Source organism: Cavia porcellus, unplaced genomic scaffold (genome assembly GCF_034190915.1).
Source record: "Cavia porcellus strain 051 isolate PalLab524CR breed Dunkin Hartley unplaced genomic scaffold, mCavPor4.1 scaffold_21, whole genome shotgun sequence".
Lineage (NCBI taxonomy): Eukaryota > Metazoa > Chordata > Mammalia > Rodentia > Caviidae > Cavia > Cavia porcellus.
Window position 1 is genome coordinate 16,494,239 of NW_026947504.1, and position 12,877 is coordinate 16,507,115.

The 12,877-nt window shown below is 47.3% G+C and overlaps 1 non-coding gene across 1 annotated transcript; it reads left to right on the forward strand.

The window, feature by feature from the left end:
• The first annotated feature begins 6,129 nt into the window (after positions 1–6,129).
• Positions 6,130–6,266, forward strand: LOC111753741 (small nucleolar RNA SNORA2/SNORA34 family). The gene has a single exon (XR_002788536.1). It is a non-coding gene; the product is annotated as a small nucleolar RNA SNORA2/SNORA34 family (small nucleolar RNA).
• Positions 6,267–12,877: the final 6,611 nt, after the last annotated feature.

Sequence of the window (12,877 nt, forward strand, 5' to 3'; positions counted from 1 at the left end):
TTATAATTACTTTAAAGTATTAAGGAAAGTTGGGCATGGTGACTGAGGCAAGAGAATCACAAGTTTAAGGACAGCCTGCCTGCATCATGAGTTCAAGGCCAGCCTGGACTCTATAACAGAACCCTGTCTAACAAAACAAAATAAATCAAGGATTGGGGAATGTAGCTCAGTGGTAAAGTACTTGCCTACATTGTTGAAGTGCTGAGTTGGGTCCCCAATACCCCAAAACAAAAATAAAACAGGGAACAGAGTGAGGTGTGAAGGACAGGCTGTATGTTCACAGTGGGTAGCCTTGGAAGGCCTCACGGAGAAGATGGTATTTGGCAAAAGAGAAAAAGAAGATGTGGGCCCACTGGGAGTGCAAATGCCATGGGAAGTTGTGTCTCACTTATTTTTCTCTTTGTGGAAGTAAAATGCCCAACAGCCAAAGTTAAAGGAGAAAAGGTTTATTTCAGCTCATCGCAGGGCAGGGCAGCAACCGACAGGAGGTAAGCAGCAGCACCACCTCTGCTCACACCCAGGCAGGGATTCTGTCCCAAGTAAATCCACTCAGCCACACCTAGAGCTGTGCTAATACACATACACTTAATCTCAGTATCACACACCCTAGATCCAGCCAGTTTGGAAAAGCCCTACCTATGGGCACATGAGGTTTGGGGAGGACCACTAGATATAAACCATAACTGCCTAGACCTCTGGAGGGAAGCAGGAAGGGAAGAGGCCCTGTAGCTGGAGAAGAGTTTCAGGGAGGAGCTCTGGGAGCACCAGAGGACTGGTGAGTGCAGAGCTTCACCTTACTTTCGCTGAGAAGGGGCTCTCTCAGAGGGCTGAAGATCAGTAGGCTGCCACTGGCCAGGGCAGAGCGGCATGGGGTTGAAGCTCGAGGAAGCCTGGTTCTCCCACACTTGCTTTGCTTCTCTGGTCCAGCGTGGACCATGACTTGCCAGGCCAGAGAGGTGGTGGTGTGGAGGTCAGGAGGAGGGGGAAGAGGAGGGAGAGAATAGCCAAGCCTCTCTGACCATGAAGTAGGAAGCTCTCTACCAAGAGCCCCACGTGTAACAGACCCTGATTCTGGAGATGTCCTAGGGTAGTGACAGCTGCCCATCAAGGTTCACAAGTCCCTCCAGACTGCAGCAGAACAAGACCAGCCCTAGGACACACCTGCTCTCAGGCCCCTATGACTGGTGACCCAGCGGTGGCAGCCCTTCTGAGGAGGACCTGTGGACCTGGGACAGGCTCAGAGAGCCCTGTTTTAGCAGGACAACTTTCTGAGGAGGAACAGTGGAGTGAAGAGGGCCCCTGATTCTGCTGTCCGCCGTGGTGTTTGCACACAGCCAGCCAACCAAGGGAGGGCTGTGTCCCTCCCACAGCTGCTACCTTCTCTACTGTTGCTCACTTGTCTCTAACATGGGTTCCAGGCCTCCAGGAGCTGGGTCCAGAGGTACTGATCGCTTACCTCACTGAGGAGCAAGCTATGAGGCTGGTACCTGCTTGTGGGCATATCTCAAGCTGGCTGATGTTATGTCTTGTCCTCAGTGTCCATGCCCAAGGAACCATGCTGTTATGGTTGATACAATTTGTCAGCTTGAGAAGTTTAGAAGTTTAACTAAGAGAGGCAGCAGGGAGCCAGGAACTTTACTTTGTAAACATCCTCAACTTGTGCAAGAGGAGGGCACCGAGATTTTGCAAGTGCTACGTGGGTTCTGGGGGGAGTGGGAGCGGTGGCCTGTGTACAATATATGGAAGGAAGAGAGGCTTGCTTTCCTCCCTTTTTGCTCTGGCTGCTTTTGCTGGCTGCTGCCTTGAAGTGTTGCCCCAGTGCCGTGCCACCCTTGGAGCCAGCTGATTATGGACCAAAACCTCCACAGACTATGAGCTAAATAAACCTTTCCTTCCTTCATTTTGGGTGTTGCGTATTTTGTCTCAGCAACAAGAGAAAAGTAACCAAGCCACATGCCAAGCCTCACATTTGGAAACGCAGAGCCAACGGAAGTCATCCTCTGCCCTGCTGTGGACAGTTGCCCAGGTCCCGGGCTCTCCCTGGTGCTGATGACTCACTGAGCCTGGGAACTGTCTCCTGCTCATCCCCACAGCCTGCGCTCTACCTGCACACTGCTCTGTGGCCTCCCACCCTCACAACATCACTTCTGAGCCTCGGGCCATTGATGTACCTCCGCAGTGCGTGCTCCCTTCCTTCAGCAAAGGCCTGAGCTCTTCACTCGCCTGTCCCAGGCCCCTGGCCTTTCTCGGCTCTGAGTCCGTCTGAGCCCCTCACAGCCGGATGGACTGTAGCTGTCTAGTTGCATAGGCTGAACCTCCCCTCTCTTCCTAGTGGCCACCACTGTCCAAGGCCTGCTCTTTTCCTTGCTCTGCCTTGGGGCTTGGGAGGATAGGCTTTTCCCAGCAGCCACCGCTGATGCAGGCCCACCTCCCAGGTGGCCTTAGTGCTTTCTGTGCTGGGCAGGTAGGGCTGGTTGTTGTCCAGACACGCAGCTGCCATGACTCACCACAGCCTGGGCACCACCTGCTGCCTCTTGCCAGGAGCCATGAAATGCATCGGGGTGGGTACAAGCTGGCAGGAGCCATTCTCTCATCTCACTGCTAGCCCAGGCCTCAGCAACCTTGCCTAGGTGGACAAAGGACCTCATGAGCTAATGCAGTAACCTCTAAGTCCATCCACCAGTCGGACCTGTGTCTTTTTCTTCATCAAAACTACAGTCCCACTATGTTCCTGAGAACCAAGGGACATTCCTTCTGGGGGAACACACTCTCCTTATTGCTCACAACGGCAACTCACATTCATCAACAGCTGTATGCTTGACACTGTTCTAAATACAACAAAGCTTTTGCTTTTGATCTTTAATCCTAGGTAGGAGAATAGCACGAAGTGAAAATTGAATGTCTTGGCTTTGGGGGTTTTTTGATGCTGGAATTGAAGCCAGGGCCTCACCCAGACTAGACAAGTACTCCATCACTGTATCTCCAGCTCACTGGACATTTACATCCGGCTGTTTGGACACAAGAACTAAATGTCAGGGAGGAGAAGGAGTTAACCTGGTTCCTGATCGGTATCACAGTGAACTATGGAGGTTAGGACTGCAGCCAGTGGCAGAGTTCCTGCTTAGCAGGCCTGAGGCCTGGCGTTCGCATCCCACTATGACTGCAAAGAGAGTGCAAACTAATAACTTACTGGATCTGTAACAGGAACCTAGAAACTGCACCTCCGGATACCCAAAAGCAATATGAAGCTTGATGTCTCTGCCTTCATTTCACATGTCTCCTTTATTACCTTAAAACTCTGGGTCAGATTCCTGCTCAGCTCTGCACGTAAACATATTAATTCCTGTTGGAGAGTCCATCTAAAAACTAGCAACACAAAATTTATTAGCTCTAAGTTTTCTATTGCCCCTTTTCAAGACTGAAGACACCAAAATAAGAGTAACTAAGGTAATTTTCAGGATTTGTACTGACATCTAGTTACCAGCCAGTACTGGTTCACAAGGTCCCTTCCAGACCCGCTGGCGCAGAGCCTCGGTCTGGGCTCATTGTCTTAAACCTGTAGCCACCTGGCACAGACTGGAGAGCCTCTCAGAACAGATCACCTGGCGAAGACTCTGCTGCATGATGAGGTCACTCCCAAAGCAGGAGCAGTCAGTGTATGGAAACCGCCAGCCCCATGGACGGCTCCCAAAGCATCTCACAGAACCAGTTCTGAGATAGCCCATCAAGCAGACCACAGCCTGACCAAAGTCACCGCACCCCCACCCCCACCAGCTGTGCAAATCACCAACTGCTGCTTTGTTTTCCTTTCCAATAAAAGGCCCAATTTCCGGTTAGCCCCTTATAAACAAACCTGGAACCTCTTATCTGCCCTTCCCAGCACAGCCTTGAGGATTAAAACTGCTTCCCTGTTCTTCCCCATCGCGCTCCTTTGACTGATGTTTTGAGACCAGTGGCTGAGCCTGATCTGATGGGACCTTTCAAGCTGGGGCTTTTGCCCTAAAACTCCAGTAACAGATCTATCTCCTCTCACTTCAGTGCTGCTTTCATGGGGTGGAGCTGCCTCCTGGGAGCAGAGGATGCTACTTCTGTTTCAGAGCAAAGGTTAATGCAGGAGGAGATTACCAATGGCCCTGATGTGGCTTCGCCTTCATTAAGAATGGGAACAAGCCAAGGAGAGAATCCTGATGAAAGCTGAGATAATTAAAGTGGTTGGAAAGAGGCAAGAATCCAAGTAGATCTAGATACAAAAGCAAAGTTAATGGCCTGAGCTAAACTGCCAGCGGCAGCGAGTTAGGGGCCAGCCAGCATCACACAAATTTCCAGAGTGGTTCAGTGAGTTGGTAGAGCCTGCTGGCTCCCTGCATTGTGTGGAGCTGAATGTACAGGGTGCAAACAGCTGACACTGGGTGCTTTCAGCAAGCTGGCTTTAGAAAAGAACATCCTTTTGGAGGGGAGGTGAATGTGGTAGCCGGCTTTCCCAGGCCCCTCTGCTGCTGATGTCGCGTTTAAGAGCTGCATTGCAGATCACCAGATTGATTTGCTAATTATACAGGCTGAGACTGTCTGGCAGAGAAAGTCAATGGGGAAGGGAGGGATGGTTCGGTGGGAGGAAACAGAAAACAATCTCGATTTTGAGCTCAAAGAAGTTTTGGGTCCCAGATCCAGAGATGAATGCCTGGAGAGAGAAAGGAATGTGGCAGAGCTGGGCAAAAACTCCCACAGCCCCTTGGTTGGGGACCTGATGGCAACCTGGCCCAAGAAGCAGGATTTCCATGGCTCCCTATCAATGCACAGCCTGCAGGTGCTCTGCCTCGCTCTAGAGATGCCTTTATAGAACAGGTTTCCAGGAAAGAGGCTTCCGGAGTGAAAGGATTTTGCCCTAAATGGAATGTTGCTGGGGGGAGGCTGGGAGGCAGAACCAAGGGGCTCTATCTTGAGGTCACCTTCCCTGCCCCTAGGCTGTTCACCTGTGGTTCGAAATGAATTCTAATGGGCTACTTGTGCATCAGTAATACCCCTTAGGCTCCACCCCAAACCCAAGCTAGATGTATGCCCCCACACCACATGTCCGGCAGAGAGAAAAGCCAGACCTCAGTGATCTGGGTTTCTCTCTCCACATTCTTAAAATAAAGGCCACTTTTATTTCATATTTCTACCTTTTTAGCTGTGCTGAAAATTCTATCTCGGACCACACAACTCGAGGCAGGCACTGATGGATTGTTCAGTGGTTTTAATGAAAGACCTGCAACCACCCAGGCATGACTTAACCATGATTCTGGTGACCACAGGACCTCAAGATGCAACCAGCTCATGGAGTCATTAGAGATTTCTAATCAGAAATCAGGGACCAGTCCCAGGCTGAGTTCCTGCAGCCCTGGTGGGGAGGCCAGGAAGCAGTGGGAGATATTCGCTGGGCGGTTTTTACTGCTTTGGGAAGGAAGGCATTGTAACCCAGAGGCTGGCCATAGATCCGAGGGGCGGATGAAACAAGGTGGAGGCTTGGGATAGCGGGGTCCTCTATCAGAGGCACTGGTTGGGGTTAACAGTTGGTGAAGCTGAGTCGTAAACAGGGCCTTAGCGGCTCAGTGCTAGCTGCAGTGGGGCTGCAGAGAATGTTTCAAAACAAAGTTCTCACTGATCTCACCTGCAGCTGTTACCGGATTAATTTCCTGTATCTCCTGCCCTTTCACTTTCTGGCCTTTGTTATTAATTAGGACTTCTTGGAATTCCTTTATTTTTTCAATCACAGGTGTCTTGGAAAGAATCTAAAGAACTGAATGACACTGCAAAAGTAAAATGTCTTCCAGTTCCATACGATCCTGTGAGCAAGGCTTCTAAACTTCTGTTTGGAAAAAGATGAAAAAAATTAGGATAGTATTCATGGTGACCCTGTGGCAGTCCAGGAATAATGCTTACCGATTATGTATGAATATACATTTAAAAATCCATCTCCATAAATACAATTTGTTTGTTTTCTGGCGACAGAGTCTCTAATTCTGGCTGGCCTTGAATTCAGTACGTATCCTAGGTTGGCTTCAAACTTTTGGCAATCCTCCTGCCTTAGCCTCCTCAGTGCTGGGATTACAGGGGTGCACCACCATGCCCAGCTCAATAAATAGATTTTAGCTGGCCCTGAATCAAGGCCGACAGCTTCCTGACAATGGTGGTTTCAAGCAGGAGCCTAAAGAGATGTATTTCTATGGTCTGTTGGCCATTTCAGAACTTGGGCGGTGAAGTGGTCAATTCATTAGAAAGAAACAGCTTGAAGCCCCCCCCCCCCAATGGCTGTGAGCCTGGCAGGCTCCAGTGGCCCAGGACAGGAGACTCCAGCATTTACTGGCACCTGCACCATGCTGGGACCTGGAGCACCGGGAAACCAAGCAACCCCTCCCCGCTGCCTGTTTTGTTTTGTTGAACTTCAGTATACCTGAAAGTGTGGACAGCTGTTTTGAAGAGAACAAGAGACTCTATGACTGCCATTAGTGACTTCCCTATTGTCTGGTTTTGAAGACCTAAAGCGCCTTCCTCATTCTGTTCGGATCAGTTTTATACTATGTTGTTTTGTATGAACTTTCTGTATGAGAAGACATGGACAACCATTTAGAAGAAAACAAGAGGCATTATGATAGACATGAAGATCTCAGGTTGTCTAGCTTTGAAATTAAAGCTCTTACATTGCTTTCTTACGTCCTATTTTATTCTGTTTTGTTGTGTTGAATTTTACCCCTTTAAAATAAAAAGAAATAGATTTTTAACTGTTTATGTTTGAATTGTTATCAAATGTATAGTATTTGTATATGGCTTTGATCACTGGCTCTGATAACTATAATGGCAACTCTGGTTGTGGCCAGAGTGACTTTAATAATACAAGTTAAAAATGTTAAAACTGGAAGTTAAAATTTTAAATTGAGCTGGATGTAGTGGTGCATCCCTGTAATCTCAGCACTCTGGGAGGCTGACGCAGGATGATCACAAATTCAAGCCCAGTGCGGGCAATTTAGCAAGACTCTGTCTCTAAAAAAAAAAAAACTTAAAACGGGGCGGGGGTATACATCAGTAGAAAAAGCCTCAGTTTAATCCTCAGTACAGTTACACACACACACACACACATTCACAAATAAGGCACAAAAATGAATTCTGTGCCAGATGTGGTGGCAAATGCCTGTAATCCCAGTACTTGGGAGGCTGAGGCAGGAGGATCACTTTGAGTTCAAGCCCAGTCTGGACTATATAATGAATTCAAGGCCAGCCTGACCTACAAAACAAGACCCTATCTCAACAAAAACAAAACAAACAAAAAAGAATTGCATGTATATATTGATGGCGAAAGTGGAATAGAGAGAGAGATTCCAGGAGGGAAAGCATTATATAACATTTCAGACCAAAATCTGTCCCTATGTTTTCTTTTTTTGTTTTTGTCTTTTTTGAGACAGGGTCTTGCTATGCAGTTCAGGCTGGCCTTGAGCTCACTTTGTAGCCCAGGCTGGTCTCAAACTCGCAATGATCCTCCTGCCTCAGCCTCCCGTGTGCTGGGATTACAGGCATGCACCACCACACTCAGCTGTCCCTATGTTTTCAAAGGACAACAATAAGAAGGGTATGGGCAGCAAGTGCCACCAGCCCAGAACAACTGTACTTGAAAGGAGGTCACACTGTGGGTGCTTTTATCAACCTCTCATTTGGGATAACAGTGTAAACGGAAATTCCACAATGGAATTCTAACAGTCTCTGTGAAATGCAGCACCTGCAGAAACCCTCAGACTCTCCAAAAATCCTTTGCAACTACTTAAGGCTATGATAAAAAAAAAAAAGTGTCTACTTCAAAGTGTGCAAAGAGACACACCAGTTTCATGTTTCTCTTGGGGGCCTATGAATGAGAGTCTGAAGACAGAAGTGAAAAGCAGCCCTAGCAAACACCAAGATGCCCATTCATGGGCACTTTGCTTGAGGGACTCTAACCTACTTCCCAGCCTCTCACCTTGAGAGCGCTGAGAAGAATCATTTTCTCTCCTTTTCTATTCTAAGCCCCAGCGAACGTGAGAACCGTGAGGCTGTGGAAAGAACAGGATGAAGGGTGAGGAGAGTTCTGTGCCTCTGACTTGCTTTTTGGCCTGGGTGTAATCTGTGCTTCCCTTCTGGGATGATTTCTCGACTGTAGATCATCGGATCACATTCTTCAACATCCATGTGAAAGGCTCAGTCAGAGCAGGTGTGGTAGCCCACCTCTGTGATCCCAGCACTGAGAGGCGAATGCATGAGGAGGATCTCGAGCATGAGCCCAGCCTAGGGAACCTAGCAGGACCTTGTCTCAGAAGAAAAATTGGCTGGTGACACAGCTCCTTGTGAAGGGCCTCATTTGGACTCCCAGTGTTGCTAAATAGAGAGGCACAGCTGGCCCTAAAAAATTATGGCTGTGTGTATTTGTGTACCCATGTGTATGTGCGTGTGCTGGGGATTGAACCTGGGAAAGCTGGATGACTGGGCTACATCCCCAGCCTTTTTGTTTTTTACTTGAATACAGGAACACGTCAAGTTGTCAAAACTGGCTTTGAACTTGTGATCACCCTGCTTCGGCCTACTGAGCAGCTGGAATTACAAACATACACCACCATGCCCAGTAGCTTTGTGCTCTTGAATGTCCCTCCTAAGGTTTTTAGGCTCTGCTATTTTTCAACACCAAAACCTTGTATTCTCTGTCGCCTCCTGACCTATGCCTCTCTTGGAGAGGAGTGAATTCAATGATGGGTGAAACATATGCCTACTTTGAGACCCCAAATCCTTTAGATCGCGTGTTCCTTTCTGCTTAGAATTCACCTTAGCCCAAGGCTATTTGTTCAGCTGAGCTGGTGTCACCTGTGGGTTCATCGCTAAACAAATGCTCACTAAGCATAGATCTGCCGTGTGCACTGCACATGCGGGTGGAGGTGAGTTTTGGCCTTCGAGGAACTCAGTCAGGAGAGGGATAAATGTATCTAAGTAACTGCAGAAACACAACTGCAAAGACGGTTAGAGACGTGGTACAGTGAGGGCAGAGGAGGGAGTCATTAGCTTTCCTGCTGGGCATAAGGAAGCTTCCTAGAGAGATTTAAGTTGAGTTTTGAGCAGGCAGGCAGACTGGAGGAGAAACAGGAAACACAGCTGGCACACAGTGAGTCCTGGGGGCCGAGACTGTGCCTGGATACAGGGTGTGAGTGTGGAAACCCGAGCTGGGATAGAAGCCAAGAGATAAGGTAGACAGTTACGCAGGGCGCAGAGCACGGTTTGACTGTTAGCCTGAAATGGGAAAGGAGGAAGGCACACTCAAGAATCAGCCATGGAGAATGGGACCTAGCTAACCGGCTACTTCAAGTCAGTTAAGACATCTGTAATCCCAGGATTTTGGGGGGTTGAGGCAGGAGGATCAAGTTGCAAGACCAGTCTGGGCTAGTGAGCTAGTGAGCTAGTGAGACCCTGCCTGAAAAAACAGGGTTGGGGAAGTAGTTCAGTGTAAACAAAGTCCTTGGTTCAACCTTCAGACACACACACACACACACACACACACACACACACACACACACACACACACAGTTACTTATAGTGAAGAGATGGACATGTGTTAAGAGAATTACAGAAGGGACAGCAGATTTAGAGGCAAGATGCTGGGGTCATTTATAGTCACTGTGAGCCTACATTTGTATCACTGTGAGATATTTAGCTGGCCATTGCAGTGCATGGATCTTGCTTTCCAAATTGCACAAAAGGTTAAAAACCACAAAAGCACACAATGTAACCAACATACCAAACCACATTAAGCATGCATTCTGGAGCCAACTATTAAATAGAGACAAACAAGTTTTCTACAGCCTTTTGGGAAGTATAAGGGATGGCAAGTCCTTGAACAGTAAGCAAGCATAAGAAAGCACTTGTGTTTTAAAATCACTTGAAGGGTCAGCATGGATGGAAAAGGAAAAAAGAATTAAAGTTTTCAAATCTAGGCCTGCAACACTGACCATCTGGAAACATACACTAAAAACAAACAAAACCACCCAGGATGGTTCATGACCATATTCCCAGCAACTTGAGAGACTGAAGCAGGCGGATATCAGGTTTGAGGCCAGCCTGAGCAATTTAGGGAGACTAGGTCTCAAAATAAAGTAAAAAGGTAAAAAATAAAATAAGAGAGGTGGGGATGCATCTCAGCGGTAGAGTTCAATCCCCCGTCTTGCAAAAACCACAGACAAAATCCCTGATTAAATATTGATAAAATTATTTTTATAGTTAGGCAGATTACATTTCCATTTTCAAGAAACTAAATATAGGGGCTTGTTTTTATCCTTTTTGGCATAGTGCTGAGTGTTATGGATTAAGAACTAGTGGTGGGGCTGGGGATTTAGCTCAGCGGCATAAGCGCCTGCCTTGTAAGCAGGCAGTCGTGAGTTCGATCCCTGGTACCGGTAAAAAGGAAAATGACAAAAAAAAAAAAAAAAAAAAGAACTAGTGGTCAATTTAATGCCAGCTGGATTACATCAGCATGGCACTGAGTGTAGACACTCCACCTGAGGAAAGTTGCCAGCATAAATAGAGAAGTAGAGAAGGCCAAGGAGGCATTAATGCGTTATGTACTGTTGGTTCTCCTCGAGAAGCTCTGGTCCTCACATCGAGCATTGCTTCCTGGCTCCAGAGGGGAAGACATGTGCTGCTTGGTCTCCAGGGTGAACTCGTCATGCTCGCTTTCTGGCACGTACCGGACTGTGCTTGTCATTGGAGGGGGTAGGGCCTCTGTGTTGCTGAGGATGGCTGTGATGCTTTTCAGGACAGCCCTGGTCTTTGTTGTGAGTGTGACTTCTCGGCTCCAGCACAGAAGCCTCATCCCACTAGCACAGCTCCTTCACCCCGCTGGCATGGACTTTCTGGCTTCCCCCGCTGACCTTTGGGCCTTCCCGGCAAGGAGCTGTAAAAGAGACTGGCGCGAGTCCTTCTTGTGGGCTCTAGACTCATAGAGGCATTGTCATGAGCTCTGGGTCTTCATCTGGATTCAGGTGGGACACTGCTGTGGGATTTAGGCCCTTGACTAAATATTCTGTTTTTGGTGTTGCGGATAGATTTCCTGCATTTTGTGTTAACTCCCAGTGGCCATTATAAAAATATTATAAATTCCATGTCCTGATTCTAATTGTTCTCTGCACAACCCCTGACTATAACACTGAGGTCACATTTATGTACATGTATGTATAAATGTATGTACGTATGCATGGACTGCGTGGACTGGGCCATGAACCCAGAGAGTGTTGAACCTCAGCCTTTTTATTTTAAGGCAGGGCCTGGGATTACCACCATGCCAGGCTGTAAAGTCCCTTTTTTTTGGTTTGGTATAGTTTTGTTTTTTGGTACCAGGGACTGAACTCATGACCTTGTGCTTGCCATGCAGGCACTTACGTTGCTGAGCTAAATCCCCAGCCCCTGTAAAGTCATTTTTGAATCCAAAATCAGCATATAAGAATTTGTTTTCTTCCTTTCTCCTCTTCCTCTTGTTTTTGATGGGTCCAAGATAGATGCCACACATCTTGAGTAAACTACTGCAGTTTTAACACAGCCTTCCAGATACAAATCCAACAACATAACAACGCTAATACTATTCTGATCCACACTAATATTCAGTAGTGGTTTTACTGGTCACCTTTTTATGTGAGAGAGACTGAGTAAAAGGGAAAGCAGTTATGGCCTCCACCCACACTCTCATCCCAGCAGAGGTGCACTGCTCTCCACTCCTACTCACCAGCAGGGACTTCACCCCTTGGAGGTCCAACAGCTGTTGGTCATTTATGGGAAAGCTGCAACCCTAAACACTCAGCAGATTGGCAGGTAATTTCCTGCTGGTGTTTACACATTTCCTAGCAACAGAGAGACTGCATGGTTTGTTTTCCTATGGGGCAAGCCCTGAAAGAGAGGCGAGAAGCCAGCTTGAGACCCATCTGAGTTTACAGGATCCAGATGCTGTTTTCCTGGAAAATCCTGCCTGGACACGGAGGGTAGCAATGGATAGGGACTGCTTCCTCCACACATCCAACGTTCTCTACACTAGTGTGACGTTGGAACTGACTAGCCTCTTCCAGACATTTTGGGCTTCTGTTGCAAATAGGGACTGACTAGCTCTGGCCAACTGTCTGTGCAGAATTCTCCAGCTGGCATGATTTGTTGCCAATGTACTTCATTATTTTTCCATGCTGCATCAACCTGGGAGGCTTGATTTGCAGAGTGTAGTCCTAAGATAGAAGGCTTGCTACTTGGCTCGGTGAAGGGGAAGTACATTTTGTAGTTCTGTAAGACTTTGTCCCTTGCGGTAATTAACTGTGAGCACCTTGGCTAAATAAATAATGCAGCTGCCCCTTTGACCTCTGCATATGGAGCTCACTCCCTGGATGTCTTCCGTTAGGACTTCTTCCCTCTTTCTGATTCATCAGTCTTCATCGCCAGACTTGTGTTCAACACTCTTCACTTTCAGAGGAAAATTCTCAGCATAAAAAGATTTACCTGGTTCTAGAGGTGTTCAATGTTTGCCCTTAACAGGACAACTCCCAAATTCACATCTCTGACCTGGAGCACTTGTCTTCTGACCCCATGAGATTATGTGGAATGTGGGGCTTCTCAGAATTCCTGTATGAAGTCCTGTTAAAATAAACGTACAAAGCAGATTTCTCCTTTAACTGACATGTTTTTAAAGTTGCAACATTCAGGGATTCTATTATCAATTGTTTATTTAACTAATATCCTGGTAGCTACAAAATACTAAAAGAGAAATCTGATGAGTTTGTATCCTGGAACCAGTGATATATTGGTACTGATAAGGAGAAAAGCTCCGTTTGTAGGTTTTTTTTCCCCTTCCCTCCACAGTTTA